A 7,259-nucleotide genomic window follows, 5' to 3' on the forward strand; every position below is an offset into this window, starting at 1 on the left:
TGGTTGAGATTATATTCCTGGGAGAGGCAGAAGCTGCAGTTAAGTTAGGTATTATGTCTCAGTTTAGTGACATGGGCATAGCATAAGTTACTTCATTTTGGGTCTCTTGTCTCTATTTTGACATTGCGAATTTCCAATGAAAAAATGAGAACAGGCATCTCTACGGTTCAGCAACCATTCTAATTATCTTAGCAGAGATTGGCATGACTGAATCCATAGTGTACCTCCTAATGAGATTTTCATTTATGAATCCAAATTTGTAAAATCATTGATGATGACATTGCACTTACATTGTTTTAGTATTAGATAATTAGGTGAATCATTCATCATAAATAGGCCTAAGCTAAGTGATTATATTTGTGTCATTAGGCATCAAATAGAACATAATGCAACACCAAGGAAAACATGAATACGTTTTGATTTATAAGGGAATTACAGGAATCAGGATTGACCTCCAGACTTTTACAGGTTTTCCTGAAGCTTTATGTAGCATAAATATATTAATTGGCTAAAAGATAAAAAAGCAGAATTGTAATAAATGGCTCTGAAAGATTATAAGAACCTGATTGATATTCCAGTTAGCGATCCTCTGGTATAGCAACAGGAAAACAGTGCCTCTTGTATTGTAAGAGGTTGATCTACTCTTTCCACATTGTGGACAAATTCAAGAATTGTCTTGAGCAAAGGGCAGAATAAAAAATCATCTTTGGATTTGATTTGAGACCCAACAAACAAACAGCAACCGAAACTTACCCAACCATATCTGTTAAGTTCCATAGAGGTTAAAATTGTGTTCATCCAGATAACATAGATTGGGTTAGAAAATCACATGAAATAAAAATGCCCATGGGAAGCATAATAAATTCATTCTAACTTTAAGCCTGCTTAGGACCTGTTTTGCACACCATTGTATAGCTAAAGCATAGCACAGGATAAGACTTATATTAATCATTCATTAAAAGGTACCTGAACAAATGATAAGTATCTTTTAGTTATGAACTATATTCTAGAGCAGCAGTTCTCAACCTGTGGGTCGTGACCCCTTTGGGTGTTGAGTGACCCTTTCACAGGGGTCGCCTAAGACCATCGGAAAACAAAAAGATATTTACATTACGATTCATAATAGTAGCAAAACTACAGTTATAGAGTAGCAACGAAAATAATTTTATGATTGGGGGTCACCACAACATGAGGAACTGTATTAAGGGATCGCGGCATTAGGAAGGTTGAGAACCGCTGTTCTAGAGGCAGTAAGACTTAGAGTTAATTGATAGTTTCTTTACTTATTCGATTATTGCAACATTAACTTTCCTGAATTTTAATACCTAAGACTAAAAATGGACATAATAATGTAGAACACCCAAGATTGTTCCAAAGATGGACAGAAAAACAGATAAGTATGGGTGGGCTATCAATTAATGGCAGTAGTCATTAATGTTATCTATTTTGCACTATTATCAGGACCATCATTATTAACATGCTGTGTGAGGGCCGGCCGAGTGGCACGTTGGTTAAGAGCTGGCCTGGGATGCCAGAGGACCCCAGTTCGGATCCTACATATGAGGGCCAGTGACACTGCCCTCTATAGCTAACATGCTGAACAACAGCTCAACCTGGGGCTGGGCTGCCATGAGTTGCTGGCGACGGCGTAGGCTGCAGCCCCTGTGGCAGTGGGTTGCATGGGCTACCGTGTGTAGATGGCAGCCAGAGTTAGCAGCCAGCAGCCACAGTGAGCGGCCGTCCAGAAGCCGGCGACTGATCTGCCTTGCCCAGGAAGAGTGCAATGATGGTGCCAACTTGGGCCAGTGAAGCAANATTGACCAGAATTGGAAGTTGTACCTATATTTATGTAACTGAATCTTGTTTGCTTAACTAAACCCAATTACAATTTCTGTAATAGTAGTCATATCCTTTTGTTCTTTGGTGATCCATGAAAAATTATTTTGGTAGTCTAGTTTCCAAATAACTACTGGTTTTTAACAATTATCTGATAGTGTAAGAATGCCATGAAGGCAAGGTAAACACTAAATTATACATCAAACAAAAAAGAAATGATGACCACACATAAAGCTTATAATTTTGTTTTCAGGTTAACTGATTATGAACTAGTTAAATTATTGAACTAAAATTAATTTGATATAAATATTAGTGAAATCTTGTTTCTAATCACACTATTAAACTTTAGTTCATTACAAATTTGACATATGTAATATTACTGCTAATAGCTATTGTTGACTATTTTTTGCTTATGACCTGACATCCTATTAGATGGTCAAAAAATATTATCACGAAAACTAATGAGCATCCATTTTATAGAATAGGAAATTAAAGGTCTGAGTTTTCTTTGTGTTATGTTTTGTGTTTAATAATGATGACTCAAGAGCCTAGAACTGGAGAGTGGTAGATGTAGGATTCAAAGGTATTTCACTGCAAAATCTATGCTCTTTAACCTATGCTATGTTGTCTTCTTTTAAATCTATAATAAGGATCTTGAAAGCCAACATAATTTTTGAAAAAACACACAATGTATTTCATGTCATTGAGATTTAAGTACTACCATAAGGAGGAAAGAACAAATAGGTGAGGACCAAAAAAGTTTATAGAGGATACCAAAGCATGGACTGGGTGCTGAATCTAGCAAAACGTAGAAATAGGTTAACAGATCCCTACCCATTAAAATCAGGATTAGGATAACCATAACAAAAGTTTTATTTATTCAAAACATAATCTATTTTAATTTTACCTTTTATTATAATTTTAACTGATCTTATTGGAAGCAAAATCATAATATTTTCAAAATCAACTTTTCTTCTTTAGTGTTCTGGAAAAATCTAAAACTAAATTCAACATGTTTATAGGAGTCCACAGTTCTTTCCTTTTTGCCTTTGGTTCTACAGTATGGCTCTGTGTGTCAATGTTTTGTCCAGTCTATTGGAAATTGTTATTTTATTCACTGTATATTTCTACATTCATTTTGAATTGTTTTAAGTAGTGTATTTAAACTATTATTTCCCTTGATTACTGAATTTTGGGAGACCTCTAAAATTTTATGATTGAAGCAGTTGTCTCGTTTGTCTCAACCTGGAACTTGACCTGGTTCCAAGTCCTTCACTTATAAAAGATGCAGTCAGAAAGTCAGGTCTAGCTAACTGACTATATGTCAGAGGGATAACTCTGTAGGTACAGAGGAAAGGGTGTTCTATTTTGGTACAGGATTCAATAGTGAGCTTCTAAATCTCATAAAAATCCAGCTTTCAGGTAGCTTGTCTAACAGCCTACATATTTTTATCTTCATTTTGCCTCACCTAGCAGAGTGATTAAAGAATTATAAGTTATAAATGATGACCTCAGAATGACTGAATCGATTAAATTATTTTAGCAATTATTCAATAAATTAATTAATTCATAATGGTAGCCTTTCCAGAATAAAGTTGAAATAGACTGATGACATTTTTATTTCATACTCAAAACACTGTAAAATTGAACTAGAAAGAATATCCTATTTCAAATTAAACACTCAATTACTTTATTGAGTCTCTAGTTTAAATGGTGAAAAAAATAGCCTAAACTGAACAGGTATTATAAAATAATGGCCCTCTAAAACAAATCCTGTAACTATTCTGAGTTTATTAGTTAATCTCAGTTCCTTTTCTGTGATGAAATGCCTCTAATGTTATAATATAAATTTGGACACTAAATTTAAAAAGTTATTTATGACACCATAAAATGCCAAGCAAACAACAGTCAATAGAACTTTATAAAATTACAGAATTAAATAATTAATATCCAACTCCCAAAAAGAATCAAATAAGTTAATATCAGAAAAGCAAAGTAATATGGAGTTAATTATTAAATAAATGACAATGTTTCTATTCTAATCACTTTATGAAAAACTATTTCCAAAGCCTACAAATTTTAAACTTCAATGTTTTGTTAGTGTAGAGTATATATGCATATAGGTATATTCTGAAATATATGTGTATATAATTATATATATGTATAATATTATACATAAAATGTATATATAAATATATTTGTATATAAATTATATAATATCTTTGATATAAGTGATTTTACTGTAAAAGCCCTTAGTCATTTATTAAATGAGTGTCTAGTTTAACGCTCCGTCGGGTGCAACTGATCTCACAGATTCATTGAACACAAATTTTCAAATATCTAACAGTTAACATAAGTATTGTGACTCATCGCTTCCGTATCTTCCCCCTCTACCATAACCTATCACTGGTCGTGTTTGTGACTTAGTTCAGTAAAGACGTATTTCATAGAGGCATCTTTAATTTCACACATTCATTGCATCTATTTGAGATACTTTTTATATTTTTTAAACAGATTTTTTTTGTGTAGTACTATCCTTTTAGACATTCCAGAAAGAGATTGTAAGTATAGTTTTATTATTGAAACTTAGTAATTAGGTATTTTATTTTCTACTTAATCTGACAGATTCATTGTGCTTGTTTAGGGTAATATTTTTCCTTAGTAGGTTTAACCTTCTAAAATGGCTCAACCGCAAAGATTTTACAATCCAGATGACCGGAAAGATGCTGAGATATTGCTACAGATGTTGATGGGGTGTGATAATGAAGAAAATGAACTTGAATTTAAAGACGCAAGCGACACAGATGGTAAAGATCAAATTGAATAACCAGACCAAAATTCTGACACTGAACAAGAAAATTCTCCTTCAGAAAGTGATGAAGAAGGTAGTAATGAAGAAATAGATTAATATTTTATTGGGAAAGATAAAATACAAGTGGCATTAATGCACAACTGCTATACCTAGAGACTGGAAATGATGTTAAAAAAAGACGTTTATTTTTGAAACAGTTGAGTAGGGAATTGGTAGCCGAACATAAAAACCAAAGAGCCGCAAAAAAATAAGGAATTCCTTCNCTCTTAATTTCTATGCATAGAGCTTCCCATTTTACATATTATCTCATATATCATATTTTATTAAATTACAGGATGTTCTGTTTTTGACAAATTATTATACAATGCTTTTCTCTTATATTGATTATAAAAGGTATCTTGATTTGAGAGATGTTAAAATATGAAAGAATTAAACTGTGTGACTTAGAATTAATAAAATATGGTAACTGGAACAAAATTTTGTGAGTTAAGTGAAATCAATTTTATGGATTAGGGAACTAAGTATGAGAGAGATATAATTGCCTTGTTTTGGTGACATAGTCGATGAGATAGCAGTTAAAAATACATCTTTCAACAGCAAAACGTACTCTCTGAAACAATCTATTCCTTAAATCAGTAATAATACACTTGAAACTTGTTTCTATCTGTGCATTTTTTTTTCTGTTTTGGAATAGTTCCATTATTAAAATTCTTGTACCTATTTTTATTGTGTTTGAAATTAAAAACTTTTAAACTAAAGACTGTTTTTATGTAACAGAATGACTAATTAAAGAATAAACATATATTTGTTCCCCTGTCCTGCTTCATTTTAAAGACATTAAAGGCAACTTCTTTTATGGAGCTATTATAGAGATTAAAGATACCTTTTTTTAAAAAAAGGAGATTTCAGAATTTAAGATTGCCACTATTAGATGGGAATTATTAGACTCATTGTTTAGGAAAAGCAATGGAATTAACTATTATGCTTTAAGAATTAAAAATAAGGCCCCTTGATTCTTTATTATTATTTTTATTAGTTTCAGGTATACAAAACAACATAGTAATTAGACATGTACACACTTCACAAAGTGATAACCCCAACAAGTCTACTACTCATCTGACGCCATACATAGCTATTACAATACCATTGACTATATTCCCTATGCATCCCATGACTATATATACACNGTCTATAAAATTAAGGGAAAGAACTGTTCATAAGCAGAGTACTGTAGTTGATAAATTTTTTCTCAAGGATATATAGGTTAACAATTCTGAAACTACAATACTATACACACACACACACACACACACACACTGAAATGGAACAATTAAGTAAAAAAAAAATGGTTGATTGTATTCACTAGGTTTCTCAACTTTTGGAGAGGGAGGCTACAGATAAGCATGGGTACAAGTATATCAAGGAGATACAAGAGCCAATAAAACAGCTCCCAATGGCCAAGACTGGAACAATAAGAGCAACAAAATAAATAATAATACTAGGTTATAGCCCAAAGTATAATAAATATCTATGAGCCAATGAATTTATAAATAGATAAATAAATGAGTAAGTAAAAAATATATATATATATATATATACACACATACATACATATATATAATAAATAAGAACACAAATCCCCCATGCAATAGTTTTCCAAATAATGTATGTATATACTAAGTCCTCAAAAAGGTGGAATGTAATTCTCCACTTCTTATGTGTGGGCTATCCATACATAACTTTATCATGGAGAAACCTGGAAACACTACTTCAGCCATGTGATCAAGGTTAACATCAACAGTTAGGTCATGTTGATAGTAATTACACTTGATATTATTAGTGTAATAATAATAATCATTATTCCTCCATAAGTCTAATAACTGCAGTCTCATCATGAGAAAAGCATTAGTCAAGTCCCAATTGAAGGGCAGTCCAGAAAATATTTGATATGTACACAGACGTATATACACACCGGCCTCTACAAAAGAAACATATTTCAATATCAAAATTTCTGTGTATGTGTGCTTGAGGGTATCTCAAACATAGTGATAAACCATGGGATTTTATTTTTGCTAAAAATATAGGTAGTTAAAAATTTAAGTGAGAATGAAAAAGAAGATGAACAAATTTTAGAGTCTGGGTGATTTCCCATTAAAGAATAATTGGTGATTTTTAAATAATTATAATTTCTGAAATTTTGTTACCTCCTTCCTTTATGAAAAGTAATTATAATCGTTTTGATGATAAACTTTCTAAAACACCTATAATTTCTTCTCTGGTAGAATAAAATGCATTTTTTACATTAACAATTTTGTACATAAAGATTAGGGTTGATTTTCACAACCATTAAAGGCATATTTTGCAAAAAGTTTTAAGCATACCCTTGTTCTATAATATTTACAGTAGAAAATATAGCAGAATAAAATTAATTTTCCTGAATAAAATAATGAATGGCATATATCCCCTAGTCAAACTACCTTTGAATGCAGTCATAAAATTGCTAAAATCTGAACAATATATCACAAATATACTGTCAACCTTTTATGTAAAATACCCATGCACATAAATGTGCACACACACACAGAAACAAAACCAAAAACCTAAATCGTTC

This window comes from Hipposideros armiger, unplaced genomic scaffold (genome assembly GCF_001890085.2).
Source record: "Hipposideros armiger isolate ML-2016 unplaced genomic scaffold, ASM189008v1 scaffold_1110, whole genome shotgun sequence".
Classification (NCBI taxonomy): domain Eukaryota; kingdom Metazoa; phylum Chordata; class Mammalia; order Chiroptera; family Hipposideridae; genus Hipposideros; species Hipposideros armiger.